General features: G+C 35.8%; 5 long non-coding RNA genes across 8 annotated transcripts; all 5 read right to left on the minus strand.

Moving 5' to 3' along the window:
- Positions 1–2,377: 2,377 nt before the first annotated feature.
- LOC124324097 lies at positions 2,378–3,043 on the minus strand. Its single transcript, XR_006915412.1, has 2 exons — positions 2,825–3,043; positions 2,378–2,742 (listed from the first exon to the last, which is right to left on the minus strand). It is a non-coding gene; the product is annotated as an uncharacterized LOC124324097 (long non-coding RNA).
- Positions 3,044–3,896: 853 nt separating this feature from the next.
- On the minus strand, positions 3,897–4,566 carry LOC124324139. The gene is made up of 2 exons (XR_006915413.1): positions 4,348–4,566; positions 3,897–4,265 (listed from the first exon to the last, which is right to left on the minus strand). It is a non-coding gene; the product is annotated as an uncharacterized LOC124324139 (long non-coding RNA).
- An 853-nt stretch (positions 4,567–5,419) lies between these two features.
- On the minus strand, positions 5,420–6,052 carry LOC124326197. Its single transcript, XR_006915518.1, has 2 exons — positions 5,869–6,052; positions 5,420–5,786 (listed from the first exon to the last, which is right to left on the minus strand). It is a non-coding gene; the product is annotated as an uncharacterized LOC124326197 (long non-coding RNA).
- Positions 6,053–10,824: 4,772 nt separating this feature from the next.
- Positions 10,825–11,435, minus strand: LOC124325767. The gene is made up of 2 exons (XR_006915434.1): positions 11,276–11,435; positions 10,825–11,193 (listed from the first exon to the last, which is right to left on the minus strand). It is a non-coding gene; the product is annotated as an uncharacterized LOC124325767 (long non-coding RNA).
- Positions 11,436–15,553: 4,118 nt separating this feature from the next.
- Positions 15,554–18,788, minus strand: LOC124328851. Of its 4 annotated transcripts, XR_006916523.1 has the most exons (6): positions 17,433–17,796; positions 16,839–17,292; positions 16,405–16,767; positions 16,212–16,337; positions 16,017–16,146; positions 15,554–15,944 (listed from the first exon to the last, which is right to left on the minus strand). It is a non-coding gene; the product is annotated as an uncharacterized LOC124328851 (long non-coding RNA). The 4 variants fall into 4 exon arrangements; XR_006916524.1 differs by lacking the exon at positions 17,433–17,796 and adding an exon at positions 18,371–18,788 and having other exon boundaries at positions 16,212–16,767; XR_006916517.1 differs by having other exon boundaries at positions 16,212–16,767; positions 17,433–17,798.
- Between the last annotated feature and the right edge of the window lie 63 nt (positions 18,789–18,851).

Genomic DNA, 18,851 nt, shown 5'->3' on the forward strand with positions numbered 1-18,851 from the left:
AGCCACCTTGACGCAGCAAAGTAATAATCTAATATTATACCAATATGTGGGTTATCGACCGAAGAATATTCTCGGAAAACAATATTTTACCATTACGGGACTAGACTTATCCCTTTTTTGGCCGTAGGGACATCCTTGGCGAGATCCTCTGGATCTGTCTGTTGCCTGTCGGGACAAACCCCTATAGGGAATCACCTCTTAACCCTTGTTTACGTGGCTTCTAGAAGTTGAAAACTTTTATTGCTTCAAGTCGAAAAACATTTATAATATTGCTGTTGGTGTAGTGGTTATAGCATTGGATTGCTAACTGAAGGTGTGATGGTTCAAACCCACTCAAGACCAAAACAAGAACTTGCCTAATAACAAGTTGAAGATGAATAAATATTCCACGCTGGACTATATAACCATAAACACAACAACCAGATTCAAATTTCCGTCAAAATTTTAAAAGTAGTAAAACTGTTATTTCACCAATAAAAGTAAAATAAGTAAAACAAGTTGAAAAAATATTGTGAGCCAACAAATTTGGGTGCAAAAATATATTGGAAAAATATTTAAAAAAATTATTTTACCAACATCTCAATTGTAGAATATAATATTTTAGCAATATTTGGGAAATATACTCTGCTAGCTGGGTACGTCAAAGGCTGCCAGTATCGATTCATCCAGAGCGTCCTTTTCAACGGTAAATCACTTCAAGTGAGATTTAATACTCAGACGGCTCGTTTAGATAGTAATGGAAAATTGTCGCTGAGTGACCATTAAGTCGAGGGAAGGAGGGGGTTGACGTTTTCGTTATATTCGAGGTAGACTGATAGCAAAATTCTCTTGTTAAAACTTTTTTTTGATTGATTTTCTAAAGTATCACTGTATAAATAACTATTTATTCCCACGTCGTACCTAAGCGTTCCTTATTCCTCTTGGTTATTCATTGAGGCTGCATTTTCTGCAATATTTTGCCAGGCAGTTTATGAATCCCCATTCGAAAGTATGATATATTGAAGATTTTCGGTTAGATGTTCTGGTTAAACTGTTTGACCTTGCACGTATTCAACGTTGCTCAAAATTAATTCCCTGTGATAACATGTTATCGACTTTCAATATACAAACGACAATTCAAACATAAATTGCTTTTTCTTCGCGCCTGTCTACGGCATCTTTTCAGAAATTTTATGAATGGCTTAACAATAATCAAGCACTTTAACATGCTTTCGTCATGGTCCACCAAATAGCGGTGGAACTGCTGATTAAGTCACTAGTTCCAGTGGCGATAGCAATAAAGTTAGCGCAACACACCATCGTTCTTAGCAATTTAGAGGCTTGCACTTTATCTTAGAGAAATTACCGCAACGTAAGTTTCGTTTTGTCCAATCTCTTTTTATTGGTTTGTTCGGGTCGTGGGAGGAGCTCGCGGTGTACAACTGGTGGATCAGTAGTCATCTGCAGGCTATGGACACGCAGCCCTGCTGGTAGTGCTTGTAATCTGAGTTGACTGGAAGCAAGTTGGATCCGAAGACTGGTGGGCGAAATGGGCAAATCACTACATAATTTTGTTTTTCTTTTTTTTTTACAATATTTGCATAATTGTAGACGTAGTCTGTAGAGGATATGCTCCACCACGTTCGCTGGGGGTGATGATGAAAACTGTTTACTTCATCTCCAAATTTTTGCTTTTCTTCTACGTGACCAGCGAAAGGTGGATCTTTAATAGATCCACTTGTGATTTTAGAGTTTTACTAGCAAACATAATTTTAAAATAAGTAAGTTTGACTACTTAAATAACTCATACAGTCATATCCTCCACACTCCTGTACTCCGACTTTTAAATGATTTTTCATACAAATTTTAATAATTCTTTAGCCGATAAATAATAAATGTGGATGTAATGGAGGATATCTAACGTCCCAGCAATGAAAAAAATTATAGAAAATGAAATCCGGATTTATAAAAGTTTTGGTCATAATGTCAGGATTGGAACCAGCACTAACATAGAACAAAAGAGATAGGGTGGCAAATAATAACCTACTACCAAATTATGATCGCTCTTATTCTTTTTTACAACGAAAAATTTCGATTTTTAAATTTGCTATGGTTATTAAGATTCCGTGAAAAGATAACCTGGATGTGTGTTGATTGTTTAAAAATATAGCACGAGAGCGAGCGCCAATATAAAACCTCTGAACTTATTTTTTATAAAGAGAATTAAGAGAGTTCCTCGCAATCATACTCTTACGCAAACAAAGTTTTTTAAAGTTTTTTTTTCAAAGTTATATGATTTAAAAAAAAACCACAGAGAAGATGTACATTCCAAATGAATTTTTCAATTTTTTATTCCATCATAAAAAACATTATTAAACAAAATAACAAAAAAAATTTGAATGATAAAATCATTTATTTATTAACATCAAAGCAGGTCAACTATTCATCCTCAATTAAATGCGAGCCATTACGAAACCACAAGTCCAACTACCGTCAGCGGCAGATTCTCCTCCAGGGTTTGCAAACATGTAGCAGGTTCCAAACCCATAAGCAAAGTGAGTACATTTATTGTTGGCGATGCAGACTCCTCCACATTGTTCCCCGGTGCTAGGCTTGTTGCCGATTTGATTGTTATTACTATAATGGCAATTGGTGTCCCAGCGAACTAAACCGTTCTCACCAACCTTCCAGTCACGAGCGGACACGTTTGTCATTAAAACGGCCGAAATAAACAGGAAAATCGACAAAACAGTGACCTTCATTCTATAATATCAAACGTTAAGGAAATTTTTATTAAACTGCAAAAATTTGATTTAGCCATTAGATTTTTAAAGAGACTACTTACATTGTGCTTTTAAGATTGTAGACAGAAGCAGATGATTTGAAATGTGGAAGTGCTGAGATGTTTCTTGGTTGGACAATCGAATTGAAATGATTCCCTTTATACGTAAGCTGGCGACTGCATGTTTTTTTGTTTTTGCTCGTGAGTTCACCTTCTAGTTGCTGATTATGTATGCGGATTGAAACCGTATCTACTAGTGAATCAGTTCACTTTCATGGGAAAACCCACGTTGAACAAAATTTTTGTTTTTGTTTTTATTTTACCGAAACATGTATAATATATTCCGGTGAAAACACACAAAACGGGGAAAAACCTAGATGTTAGATCTGGAACTTTTTTTATCTTCATAGACGTAGTGTCAGAGAGGGGTGGAGTCTCCTGTGATATTTCATAGTTACTTTTCTTGTTTGTTTAGTAGACCAAAAAACTGGTATCATCAAAGAAAGAAAATTCAGATTTTGTGTTGACTTCTTTCTCTTCCTTTCCACCTACTTTCTATCGGTCACGACATATTTCAGAGACATTGAATTCTCTGAGATTGTTGGAAGGGACGTTAAGAAAGCCGACTTTTTCATTTATAAAGAACATCACCAAATACAATTATTAACAATCACACCAGTTGATTGGAAAATATAATTTAAAAAAATACTGATTTTTTTTGTTTTCAGCGATATAACAATTTATCAGGACAGAAATCAGCAAAAATCCTTTTCTTCATTCAAAATTTATTGTATCTTTTACAACCACTTTAGATTTATTATTTCCCTAGACCATAGTTAGACTGTATAAATAGAAATAATTTGAATATAGATTGAATTGGGCTGTGGCCAACGAGTAGGTTTGTGACACGAAAAATCTTACGTTAAAACTTTAATTGAAAGAAACAAAAAATTCTTCGGTTTGATTTAAAGACTAAAATTTAAGTTGACAATTGTTTGTAACCTAAAATGTTGTGCTCATATCAACGAAAGTTATATGATTTAAAAAAAACGAAGAGAAGATGTACATTCCAAATGAATTTTTCAATTTTTTATTCCATCATAAAAAACATTATTAAACAAAATAACAAAAAAAATTTGAATAATAAAATCATTTATTTATTAACATCAAAGCAGGTCAACTATTCATCCTCAATTAAATGCGAGCCATTACGAAACCACAAGTCCAACTACCGTCAGCGGCAGATTCTCCTCCAGGGTTTGCAAACATGTAGCAGGTTCCAAACCCATAAGCAAAGTGAGTACATTTATTGTTGGCGATGCAGACTCCTCCACATTGTTCCCCGGTGCTAGGCTTGTTGCCGATTTGATTGTTATTACTATAATGGCAATTGGTGTCCCAGCGAACTAAACCGTTCTCACCAACCTTCCAGTCACGAGCGGACACGTTTGTCATTAAAACGGCCGAAATAAACAGGAAAATCGACAAAACAGTGACCTTCATTCTATAATATCAAACGTTAAGGAAATTTTTATTAAACTGCAAAAATTTGATTTAGCCATTAGATTTTTAAAGAGACTACTTACATTGTGCTTTTAAGATTGTAGACAGAAGCAGATGATTTGAAATGTGGAAGTGCTGAGATGTTTCTTGGTTGGACAATCGAATTGAAATGATTCCCTTTATACGTAAGCTGGCGACTGCATGTTTTTTTGTTTTTGCTCGTGAGTTCACCTTCTAGTTGCTGATTATGTATGCGGATTGAAACCGTATCTACTAGTGAATCAGTTCACTTTCATGGGAAAACCCACGTTGAACAAAATTTTTGTTTTTGTTTTTATTTTACCGAAACATGTATAATATATTCCGGTGAAAACACACAAAACGGGGAAAAACCTAGATGCTAGATCTGGAACTTTTTTTATCTTCATAGACGTAGTGTCAGAGAGGGGTGGAGTCTCCTGTGATATTTCATAGTTACTTTTCTTGTTTGTTTAGTAGACCAAAAAACTGGTATCATCAAAGAAAGAAAATTCAGATTTTGTGTTGACTTCTTTCTCTTCCTTTCCACCTACTTTCTATCGGTCACGACATATTTCAGAGACATTGAATTCTCTGAGATTGTTGGAAGGGACGTTAAGAAAGCCGACTTTTTCATTTATAAAGAACATCACCAAATACAATTATTAACAATCACAAAAGTTGATTGGAACATATAATTAAAAAAAATACTGATTTTTTTTGTTTTCAGCGATATAACAATTTATCAGGACAGAAATCAGCAAAAATCCTTTTCTTCATTCAAAATTTATTGTATCTTTTACAACCACTTTAGATTTATTATTTCCCTAGACCATAGTTAGACTGTATAAATAGAAATAATTTGAATATAGATTGAATTGGGCTGTGGCCAACGAGTAGGTTTGTTACACGAAAAATCTTACGTTAAAACTTTAATTGAAAGAAACAAAAAATTCTTCGGTTTGATTTAAAGACTAAAATTTAAGTTGACAATTGTTTGTAACCTAAAATGTTGTGCTCATATCAACGAAAGTTATATGATTTAAAAAAAACGAAGAGAAGATGTACATTCCAAATGAATTTTTCAATTTTTTATTCCATCATAAAAAACATTATTAAACAAAATAACAAAAAAAATTAGAATGATAAAATCATTTATTTATTAACATCAAAGCAGGTCAACTATTCATCCTCAATTAAATGCGAGCCATTACGAAACCACAAGTCCAACTACCGTCAGCGGCAGATTCTCCTCCAGGGTTTGCAAACATGTAGCAGGTTCCAAACCCATAAGCAAAGTGAGTACATTTATTGTTGGCGATGCAGACTCCTCCACATTGTTCCCCGGTGCTAGGCTTGTTGCCGATTTGATTGTTATTACTAATGGCAATTGGTGTCCCAGCGAACTAAACCGTTCTCACCAACCTTCCAGTCACGAGCGGACACGTTTGTCATTAAAACGGCCGAAATAAACAGGAAAATCGACAAAACAGTTACCTTCATTCTATAATATCAAACGTTAAGGAAATTTTTATTAAACTGCAAAAATTTGATTTAGCCATTAGATTTTTAAAGAGACTACTTACATTGTGCTTTTAAGATTGTAGACAGAAGCAGATGATTTGAAATGTGGAAGTGCTGAGATGTTTCTTGGTTGGACAATCGAATTGAAATGATTCCCTTTATACGTAAGCTGGCGACTGCATGTTTTTTGTTTTTGCTCGTGAGTTCACCTTCTAGTTGCTGATTATGTATGCGGATTGAAACCGTATCTACTAGTGAATCAGTTCACTTTCATGGAAAAACCCACGTTGAACAAAATTTTTGTTTTTGTTTTTATTTTACCGAAACATGTATAATATATTCCGGTGAAAACACAGAAAACGGGGAAAAACCTAGATGCTAGATCTGGAACTTTTTTTATCTTCATAGACGTAGTGTCAGATAGGGGTGGAGTCTCCTGTGATATTTCATAGATACTTTTCTTGTTTGTTTAGTAGACCAAAAAACTGGTATCATCAAAGAAAGAAAATTCAGATTTTGTGTTGACTTCTTTCTCTTCCTTTCCACCTACTTTCTATCGGTCACGACATATTTCAGAGACATTGAATTCTCTGAGATTGTTGGAAGGGACGTTAAGAAAGCCGACTTTTTTCATTTATAAAGAACATCACCAAATACAATTAACAACAATCACACCAGTTGATTGGAAAATATAATAAAAAAAATACTGTTTTTTTTTGTTTTCAGCGATATAACAATTTATCATGGCAGTAATCAGCAAAAATCCTTTTCTTCATTCAAAATTTATTGTATCTTTTACAACCACTTTAGATTTATTATTTCCCTAGACCATAGTTAGACTGTATAAATAGAAATAATTTGAATATAGATTGAATTGGGCTGTGGCCAACGAGTAGGTTTGTTACACGAAAAATCTTACGTTAAAACATTAATTGAAAGAAACAAAAAATTCTTCGGTTTGATTTAAAGACTAAAATTTAAGTTGACAATTGTTTGTAACCTAAAATGTTGTGCTCATATCAACGAAAGTTATATGATTTAAAAAAAACGAAGAGAAGATGTACATTCCAAATGAATTTTTCAATTTTTTATTCCATCATAAAAAACATTATTAAACAAAATAACAAAAAAAATTAGAATGATAAAATCATTTATTTATTAACATCAAAGCAGGTCAACTATTCATCCTCAATTAAATGCGAGGCATTACGAAACCACAAGTCCAACTACCGTCAGCGGCAGATTCTCCTCCAGGGTTTGCAAACATGTAGCAGGTTCCAAACCCATAAGCAAAGTGAGTACATTTATTGTTGGCGATGCAGACTCCTCCACATTGTTCCCCGGTGCTAGGCTTGTTGCCGATTTGATTGTTATTACTATAATGGCAATTGGTGTCCCAGCGAACTAAACCGTTCTCACCAACCTTCCAGTCACGAGCGGACACGTTTGTCATTAAAACGGCCGAAATAAACAGGAAAATCGACAAAACAGTTACCTTCATTCTATAATATCAAACGTTAAGGAAATTTTTATTAAACTGCAAAAATTTGATTTAGCCATTAGATTTTTTAAGAGACTACTTACATTGTGCTTTTAAGATTGTAGACAGAAGCAGATGATTTGAAATGTGGAAGTGGTGAGATGTTTCTTGGTTGGACAATCGAATTGAAATGATTCCCTTTATACGTAAGCTGGCGACTGCATGTTTTTTGTTTTTGCTCGTGAGTTCACCTTCTAGTTGCTGATTATGTATGCGGATTGAAACCGTATCTACTAGTGAATCAGTTCACTTTCATGGGAAAACCCACGTTGAACAAAATTTTTGTTTTTGTTTTTATTTTACCGAAACATGTATAATATATTCCGGTGAAAACACACAAAACGGGGAAAAACCTAGATGCTAGATCTGGAACTTTTTTTATCTTCATAGACGTAGTGTCAGAGAGGGAAATTGAGTCTCCTGTGATATTTCATAGTTACTTTTCTTGTTTGTTTAGTAGACCAAAAAACTGGTATCATCAAAGAAAGAAAATTCAGATTTTGTGTTGACTTCTTTCTCTTCCTTTCCACCTACTTTCTATCGGTCACGACATATTTCAGAGACATTGAATTCTCTGAGATTGTTGGAAGGGACGTTAAGAAAGCCGACTTTTTCATTTATAAAGAACATCACCAAATACAATTAACAACAATCCTTAAGCGCCCTCTACATCCTACGAAAACGGTGTCGTACAGATCGTTCAAGTCAATCAACATTGAAGATTTTGTCAATGATCTCAAATGTCTACCTTTGCTGTGTGACCCTGCTCTCTCTCTTGAGAGTCTCGTTGACCAATACGACATGGGGATTGGTGAATTACTTCTGAAGCATGCACCTTTGCGTACGAAGACTATAACTCTTCGACATAGAGCCCCATGGCTGACTGGCGAGATTCGCTTGCATCGATCTAAGCTTAGAAAGACTGAGCGTGTCTGGCGGAAGTCTGGACTCAATGTTCATTTACGGATTTTTCGTGAATGCTGTTCCATGCATGCTTTTCTTCTGAAACGTGAGAAGACTGGCTACCTGAACGCAAAGGTGATGGAGTGCTTGGGTGATCAGAGATCTCTCTTTCGTCTCGTCAGTACTCTGACTGGCAAGCCAACAATGTCTCCACTTCCATCCCACTCGTCTGGCCATGACCTTGCCACGAAGTTTAGCGATTTTTTTCGCCAAAAAATCATGACGATCAGACTTGGAATCGATGCGGCTGCCGCGTCAGTGGACAATCAAGACCATCCATTCCTCAAAGATGCTCAGTTCCTTTCATCCAGACGTGAGTCCGACCGCCTTCACGTGTTTAAACCGGTCAGCCCAGATAGTGTCAAAGCTATAATCGTGTCTTCACCAACAAAATCCTGCTGTCTGGACCCACTACCAACTTGGCTCCTGAAGAAGGTATTACACGTGTTGGTGGATCCAATCACTAAGATTATCAATCTTTCACTTTCGTCCGGCGCCTTCCCTCCAAAGATGAAACATGCACTGGTTACTCCCTTGTTGAAGAAACCTTCCCTTGATCCTGAAGAGCTCTCAAATTACAGACCCGTTTCTAATTTGTCGTACATATCGAAACTCATTGAACGGGTTGTCGCTGCTCAGATTCATGAACATTTTTCGGCCAATTCTATACTGTCCGTCCATCAGTCGGCATACCGTTTGAATCATTCAACCGAAACAGCACTTTTATGTATTTGTGAGGATCTACTGGCTGCGGCGGATCGTGGGGATGGTGCTGCACTTCTTCTTTTGGATCTTAGCGCTGCGTTCGACACCATCGATCATACCATCTTGATGCAGAGACTTTCATCTCACTGTGGAGTATCGGGAGTTGCCCTGGATTGGTTTTCCTCCTATCTTGACGGCCGTTCTCAGTCTGTTGTTGTGAATGCTCTGCCATCTGACAGCGTCACTCTAACTTCGGGGGTCCCACAGGGCTCTGTACTTGGCCCGCTTCTTTACCTCGCCTACGCGAATCCTCTTTCGTCGGTGCTAGAAGGTACCAATCTTAACAACGGTGGCCTAAACGTTCTGAAGATGGGTCAGTTCTCTGATGACACTCAGCTCCGGATTGGCTTTCGACTCCGTCCCGCTCCATCTCAACAGCTATCGGCCCTAAGCATGATGGCAAGTTGTGCAGCGCGCTCGGAAACTTGGTTTACTGCAAATCGAGTGAAGCTTAACGTGTGTAAGAGCGAACTTCTCTACACATCGACTCCGAACCGATCCAAGCTGATTGAAAATCTACCTCTTCAGGTTGGAGATGACTTGGTTCAACCTTCTCTAGTGGTGAAAAATCTTGGAGTGATCTTCGACAGCAATTTGACCATGATCCCGCATATCAACAGCGTGTGCAAGTCAGCATTTTTTCACATTCGCACACTGGGAAAAATCAGGAAATACCTGTCACCACATGCGGCGAAAACCTTGGTTCAAGCTATGGTTCTTTCCCGACTGGACTACGCCAACTCGCTGTTTGCTGGTCTTCCAAAGGAACAGATCCTGAGACTGCAGAGAGTCCAAAACGCTGCTGCCAGATTGATTGTCGGAGCGAGGAGGTTTGATCCTGTTTCCAACCATCTCAAAACCCTGCGTTGGCTGCCAGTCAACGAGCGCATCAGCTTTAAGTGTTTGGTTTTGGCCTTTAAGTGTCTGCATGGATATGCCCCTCCATATTTGTCATCCCTGATTGAGCGTTACAACCCACCACGGACCCTCAGATCGTCGTTTTCTAGTGATCTAGCTGTCCCACCAGGAAAACCTGGGCTCTATGGCTCGCGCACATTCTCAAGAATGGGTCCGAGGCTGTGGAACGACCTGCCGGATAACATCAAGAAAATGACGGAGCTGAAGAATTTTAAAACTCTGTTGAAATCCTATTTGTTCAGTAAATGTTATAAATGACCCAAATTGTACATATTTTCTTGAGTGACTCTACCTAAAGCGTCATTTGATCATTGTGTTGTAAAGTGCGCTATAGAAATTGAATAAAATAAATAAAATAAATAAACAATCACACCAGTTGATTGGAAAATGTAATAAAAAAAAATACTGATTTTTTTTGTTTTCAGCGATATAACAATTTATCAGGACAGAAATCAGCAAAAATCCTTTTCTTCATTCAAAATTTATTGTATCTTTTACAACCACTTTAGATTTATTATTTCCCTAGACCATAGTTAGACTGTATAAATAGAAATAATTTGAATATAGATTGAATTGGGCTGTGGCCAACGAGTAGGTTTGTTACACGAAAAATCTTACGTTAAAACTTTAATTGAAAGAAACAAAAAATTCTTCGGTTTGATTTAAAGACTAAAATTTAAGTTGACAATTGTTTGTAACCTAAAATGTTGTGCTCATATCAACGAAAGTTATATGATTTAAAAAAAACGAAGAGAAGATGTACATTCCAAATGAATTTTTCAATTTTTTATTCCATCATAAAAAACATTATTAAACAAAATAACAAAAAAAATTAGAATGATAAAATCATTTATTTATTAACATCAAAGCAGGTCAACTATTCATCCTCAATTAAATGCGAGCCATTACGAAACCACAAGTCCAACTACCGTCAGCGGCAGATTCTCCTCCAGGGTTTGCAAACATGTAGCAGGTTCCAAACCCATAAGCAAAGTGAGTACATTTATTGTTGGCGATGCAGACTCCTCCACATTGTTCCCCGGTGCTAGGTTTGTTGCCGATTTGATTGTTATTACTATAATGGCAATTGGTGTCCCAGCGAACTAAACCGTTCTCACCAACCTTCCAGTCACGAGCGGACACGTTTGTCATTAAAACGGCCGAAATAAACAGGAAAATCGACAAAACAGTTACCTTCATTCTATAATATCAAACGTTAAGGAAATTTTTATTAAACTGCAAAAATTTGATTTAGCCATTAGATTTTTAAAGAGACTACTTACATTGTGCTTTTAAGATTGTAGACAGAAGCAGATGATTTGAAATGTGGAAGTGCTGAGATGTTTCTTGGTTGGACAATCGAATTGAAATGATTCCCTTTATACGTAAGCTGGCGACTGCATGTTTTTTTGTTTTTGCTCGTGAGTTCACCTTCTAGTTGCTGATTATGTATGCGGATTGAAACCGTATCTACTAGTGAATCAGTTCACTTTCATGGGAAAACCCACGTTGAACAAAATGTTTGTTTTTTGTTCCATCATAATATTAATAACAAGCGATCCACGAGTCAAGTAGAACGAAATCCTGGAGCGGCTTTCCAGATATAAATCCGGAAAAGGCCTTAAAAAATATAAAAATATAGTCATGTTCGTCCCTGCACTCCGGATTTATCTGCGTTTGCAAAATGACGAAATTCACACCCGTTTAGGAGTTATTTGGCTGATGTGGCAGGGTGACAGATAAAGGAACCAATCTATTGCCAACGGCAAACACAGCATCTCGACACCTTTTACCCCCGAGTCTTTCCTTCCATTTTTCTTTCAATTCATTTCTCCTCCATTCCTCCTTCATGGAAAAACTTACTTTTGTCAAGGCCACTTTTTATATTTGTTTGACTGTTCCACTGCCCAAACATGCCCATACATATTTCGACTTCAATTTTAATAAGATACATAATTGTTCACAATGGAAATATATTTCAAACTTTGTTGACACTGACGAATCTCTTTTATTACTTATTCTTTTATTTTTTAATCTAACAATTAAATTAATTTAATAAAAACCAATATGGCAATGCCACAAATTTCAAAATTTAAATTATTGGAAATATTTATTCCGTTTTAGATTGTGATAAATACCCGTCATAGTTACTTCCTATAGTTGATTGGTAATACCGTATTTTTCGTCTGCTTTAAATTTTTAAAATCGTTGCGTAAGGCCTGGGTTACAGTGTAGCCATCTGCCAGATAAGATAAGATAAGATAAGATAAGATAAGATAAGATAAGATAAGATAAGATAAGATAAGATAAGATAAGATAACGAAAATTTTATATCTTTTTGTTATCTTTTTTGGGATGAGATAAAAGAAAAATATACGTTATCTTTATCTGATCTTTTAATTTTTCCCTATAAGAAAAGATTCCTTCGGTAATGTCCTTCGGGAATTTTTTAAACGTTAAAGAGACAGAAAATCAAGGTTAAATAGTAGATAAATACATACTATTATGTTGGGAAAATTTTGTTTCCCTTTATTCTCTTAAATTAATTGATTCTTATTAACTAATTGACTAATAATCTGTCAATATTATCATAATATTCGTAATATTCGAAGTCGCACCACTCATAATATTATGAGTGGTGCGACTTAGGTGTGGTGGAGGCTTCGCCCCGCCACCCCACGTCGCACTTTATGTTTAGATTAAGTTAAAGTAACACTTATTACTATAGTAACAATACAATTATATCATGCGGCCACATGTTGCATTACATGAGTCTTGGCTAATAGATAGCAAGTTACCATCATACCCATTTTTTCCTTTCTATTAATGTAATAATGATGGTCTAATGGTCATCAACCCAGGCTGCCATTCGCATGGTTCGGGGTTCGAATCTCGATTAAGTCGGAAAAGAAAACTAAATTTGTAATTTTTGAAAATTTCCTCTTAATAAGCTTTCGGAGGTAAATGGAAGTGGAAGATCGGTAGTAACTCTTCACGACCGCAAGAAGATCTTGATGACCGAGGAGAGGACAGAGGAAGAAGGGAGAGATGACCCAGAGCTTCAAAATGAATATAATCTAACATTTTTTAAATGTTCCTCAACTTCTTGGTTGATGACTAACTGTTAAAAAAGGAGGCATAGAAATTTTACTGACAACCAAATTTATTAAAATCAAGATAAAAAATAGTAAACAAAAAGAGGTAATAATAAAACAAAAAGGGTTAAAAAAATAAAAGTGGGAAAATACAAAGTAAAAAGAAGAATAAAGACGAAATCGAAATCGAACATAAAAACCAAATCAAATAATTAATACTCTCCACTCCCATAGCAGAAAACTTGTCTTGCTAGGGAAGATCCAAACTTTTTTTTTCTTTTTGTTTACACTGCTGAGCATGCACTGACAGTTGGAAGATTACGCAAAAAAAGCGAATTCACTGCCTAGGATTCGGCAACCAGCTAGGTAACAAGTACGCAAATTAAATTTTTAAAACAGTAATGAAAACAAATGAAAACCCCGTTACGACACGTATCAAATTTTGACAGAATTATGTACAAAATTTGGTGACGATTGGTCATTCAGGGAAGAAACGTATAAAGGATAACTAAATGGACATTAAACCCTCTGAATTTCACTACTAGCTACTACTACCCTACCCCCTATACCCCACACCCTATATTGTTAAGGACCTTCGTATATAAATATACCTCAGGGATAAAAGATATTATCTAAGATAGCAACACAATTTTGAATTTCTTTTAAAAAATTTAAATTATTGTTCTGAAATAAATGTAATATTAACACTGAGTCCACCACTCAATCAGACCAAAATTGGGGGTTTGGGGGGTTTACAACTTTTGGAAAAGGTTGACGAAGGCATCGCAGCCAGTCTCCATATCAATCATTTTGTGCAGAAATTTGCGGAAAACACAATGGTGAAATCCGCAATGTTCTAGCTAGCATAGTTTTTAAGTTATTAAATGAAAACTAAGAGACCCCCTGAAATTCTAGCGTTTTTACTGATTTTTGACATCAGTTTTCGGGAAAACCAGACCTTTAAAAAATCTAATTTTTTAGAATGAAAGATTTTGCCCCCCTCCAGAGACATCTCGCCCCATTTTTATTTTAAACGGTTATTAGCAGAGATTTTGGCAATTAAAAATCTTGCAAATTTTTCGTCATTTTCTGAAGATTTTCGCCATTTACAGCCGTCATTTATCCACGCCATCTAGCGACCGATTTTGAAAACAGCAACGGAGATCTATTCTTCTGGCCATTAATTTTTTTCATTGACTGTAGGCAGCGTACGTACGCCGCAAGGTACCCGAAGGGAATGTTAAGGGTATACTAGTTGGTATAGTAGTATTGGTATAGTTTTATAAAGGCAGAGCTATAGAATAGCTATAGAATAATAATAATATTCTGTTAGAAAGGTAGGCCTATTATTAAGATTAATTAATAACATTAAAAAAAATTTATGCCCTTAGTTTCCGGAAGATTGTAATATGCAGAAATCGAGAAAGAGATTAAAAGAATATTTCAACATGTTTCTATCCAAACATTAAATAAAAATTCAATTCCAAAAAACCTAATATGATATGGCGCGGCGTAAGGGTAAGGCGTGACTTTGGTGCGGCGGGGGCTTCGCCCCGCCACCCCACGTCACACCGGATCTTGTTAAAATTAAATGTAAGTAACTACCTATCAGCAATCCGACCCCTCACTTCGCTCGCAAGTTTCCCTCTAGGTCCGACCTTTTCTGATTTTTTTTTCTACTTTACTTAAATTGTTTTTCTTAATTAGTTATTATAAATGGTTCTTATGCTTTATTGCGTTTTTATTTCCCTCACTAATTTTTCTAGTTAGATACCTATAGTTAAAGATTCTTATGGGTTTAAACCTTCATCGGGTTTAAACCACATCAGATTATCCAATTTGAAATGGTTTTATTATAGATCAATTCAATTAATTAAATTAATAAACAAAAATTGCAAATATTGATAATGGGAATGGGGGTGATAAACTGCGTAAACCGGAGTGCAATGGCATCTCTGGACACTAGATCGCATTGGAGTTTTACTGTCGCATACAAAGAAATTTTTTAATTATTTAAAAGATTGGGGTTCTATTGTCGGTTGAGTTTTTCTGTCTTTGGAGTTCTACGGTCGCCATACCATATTCGTGTACTGCATAAAAACAAACAAAATCTACAAACATTCGGGAAAAAATCAACGGTTCGTTTACAGTCTCTGACAACGAAAAGTATACAGAGGTAAAATCAGCATAAACTATTATATGGTAACCCCGGGTTCCCGTTTTCTCGGGAAACCCCACCAACCGCAGTAAGAGAAAATCCCAATTCATTGCGAAAATGATTACAATTCATTATAAAAATTTAAACCAATTATTTAAATTAAGCCTGATAATATTGGACATACGTACTATACGTAGGCCTACTATTACTTGCTTCTTTAAAAAAATAGCAGTCAAGTAGTTATGGTAATTTAAAGAAAACAACATATTTGTTAGTACGATTTCGAAATGTTTTTTTTAAGCGTGAAATTCGATAAATGCGAAGTTTATTCAACCACCTCCAGAATATAATTTTATTTTTAGCTTGTAATAAAAATGGCGTAAACTCCAAACACACATTTGCATTTATAAAATAAAACAATGATTCAAAATTAAAGAATAATGCTGTGTCCCTTCGAAATCAGTTCCAATGTGGAAAGCGCTACTAGTTGATTACAGTTTGCAGATGGAATGATTTCATAAAATCTACATCAATATGCTAATAAGTACTAATCTGATGTATCGACGTTAGCCAGTGAATCGACGTGTTCAGTGCTGCAATTATATTATTCAATCCATTCGAGTGGTTTTCGGTGGTTTGGGTGTTGCTGTACCCACAAGGCCACAACTGTTGAAAACGCTCACTGTTAAGGCTGTTAGACTAAGCATTCCGAAATGGTAAAAACACACAAATAAAATATCATAAAAAGATATTTCTTTAAAAAAAATATACTTGTTAGCATGTTAGCTGCATCTGTTGGGAAAGTTGGTGTAAGGTTAGCGACAGTGCGACACTCAAATTGATGGCAGCACCCATATTGCTATTTTGGTTGCTCCAAATGGTAAGAATTCCGCTCAAAAAACTGCAATAGAAACGCAATTGCGAAAACATTTTCTTGTCATAATAAAATTAGCAGAAAGTTCTTACCGACGAGCCAGGAGAAGGAAATCGGCAGAGAGAAGGGCTTTAAGAGCTATTGTTTTCATGAAATAATGACGACCTTCTCCATCTGTAACAATTAACTCCTTCTGTTTTTGTATGGCGAATAGTTCGCTACAAATAAATACCGATAAATTGAGGTATTTGTTAAGAGTAATTAAATTCACCAAACTCAAGTTACCACAGCCAAGTTTCTATAATCGCCCCATCTCGATAATTACTACCCCGACTGAAAAACTTTTGTCAAGTGGTTCATTCAAAACCCACAGCGAAGAAAGTTCGGAAAACGAATTTTAAATGTAGTCCTGGAATTTAATCAGTTGAATATATGATTCTTGGAGTGGAGAATATCATAAGATATTTTAATGAATGGAATGATTCCAAGCCAAACAAGCCTGTAAAATCCATCCTGGCCAAGCGAAATGTAACGATCCTGTGTCCACCAAATCAGTCCAGGTTGCTACAAACGATCCCAACACCCCTTATTTTCTACGGCAGCATGCGCTACATGAAGAATATTGGCTGAAGCTGCATCTGGGTTAAACTATTAAATTTTAAAATTCCATATTGTTTAAAATAACGAGTTCCTAATGAATTAATTTAATGCGTATTTACCTTCCCATGAAGCAGTTCCGGCGCAGAAACACAAGGCAGCCGGCTTTCCCAAGCCGGCTTGAATTTGTTGTGGAAACTGTAATCTGTCTGGAACCCATACGCAACCAAGATGTGACCAAAGTTGAGGTTTGGTTGAACTTGCTTCTCCTCAAGCTATTTGCACACAAAAGCCATGTTATATCGTGTGAACTACACATTCAGTAATTCCATTCCTCGGTCTGGGCAATAGTGATCCAGGCTGATTCTTCGTTTTCCAATTCTATCTTGTTCTCCCTATAAAACAAACATTTGAAGAATCGCTATCACACATAAATCAACAAAGGAGGCTATTTGCAATTATTCATCACCTGAATGACTGTTTCCATTTACATTAACTGTCACAACTGGCGACAACCAATTTGGTCTGATGGACAGCCATGTCAGTATCTAAACATCTCGTCTTCCTTTTCAATCCCTATATAGAATATTAGAAATGAAAACAGCAGATGACAGTTAGATATAAAAAATATAAAACATTCTTTCACAACTGCAACATTTTAAAATTATTTAGCTTTACATTCAAATTTGGATACATTTTTATAAAGAATAGATTACTTGATTCTTAATCAACATTTTTCTTCTTCTTCACACAATAGTTGAAAAAATGAAAAGATTCAAATCCTAGCACCAAACATTGTCTAACTAATAATTGAATAACCAATCCTCTACATTTCTCTACAAGAATTGAATTTTCTTGATTGTAATAAATGAACAGCATTTTACGCGAAAATTCTTTTCAAAAATTATTCAGCCCATCACCATAGTTAAAAAAACTTGGTCTTTGTCTATGACAAAAGTGTCACATGTCTCTGTATTATCGTCTGCTGTAACAGCTATTGAAATTCTGTCAAAAAGTAACAAGAACTCCGTCTGATCAAATGCCTGAATCGATTGCAGCCAAATTTTCAGAATAGATGTAAAAATTTGTAAGCTACCGATTACTGCCATTGAAATGCAATAAAATTGTTGATTACAATCAATAATTTCCAAAAACTAGTGCATCCATCTATGTAGTGTTACGATAACTGCAAAAAGCCATCTGTGTAGTGTTACGAGAACTGAGGGTGCCCATGTAAACCATACTGTAGGCAGCGTACGTACGCCGCAAGGTACCCGAAGGGAATGTTAAGGGTATTCTAGTTGGTATATAGTAGTATTGGTATAGTTTTATAAAGGCAGAGCTATAGAATAGTTATAGAATAATAATAATATTCTGTTATAAAGGTAGACCTATTATTAAGATTAATTAATAACATTTAAAAAAAATTTATGCCCTTAGTTTCCGGAAGATTGTAATAAGCAGAAATCGAGAAAGAGATTAAAAGAATATTTCCGCATGTTTCTATCCAAACATTAAATAAAAATTCTATTCCAAAAAACCTAATATGATATGGCGCGGCGTAAGGGTAAAGCGTGACTTTGGTGCGGCGGAGGCTTCGCCCCGCCACCCCACGTCACACCGGATCTTGTTAAAATTAAATGTAAGTAACTACCTATCAGCACTTCTTTTACTGGAGATTGATAGCGTTCAGTGATAACATACAGTGACTTCTATTCTATCATACAATAGTAGTCGATTGTCACGTTACGTTTATATCCCTGTCACATGTCTCTGTATTATCGTCTGCTGTAACAGCTATTGAAATTCTGTCAAAAAGTAACCAGAACTCCGTTTGATCAAATGCCTGAATCGATTGCAGCCAAATTTTCAGAATAGATGTAAAAAATTATAAGCTACCGATTACTGCCATTGAAATGCAATAAAATGGTTTATTACAATCAATAATTGCCAAAAACTAGTGCATCCATCTATGTAGTGTTACGATAACTGCAAAAAGATATCTGTGTAGTGTTACGAGAACTGAGGGTGCCCATGTAAACCATACTGCAAACGAAACTTTGACCAGTAACCCTTCGGGTAACTGCAAACGAAACTTTGACCAGTAACCCTTCGGGTAATTGTTGAGAAAAGAA

This window comes from Daphnia pulicaria, chromosome 1, assembly GCF_021234035.1.
Source record: "Daphnia pulicaria isolate SC F1-1A chromosome 1, SC_F0-13Bv2, whole genome shotgun sequence".
Classification (NCBI taxonomy): domain Eukaryota; kingdom Metazoa; phylum Arthropoda; class Branchiopoda; order Diplostraca; family Daphniidae; genus Daphnia; species Daphnia pulicaria.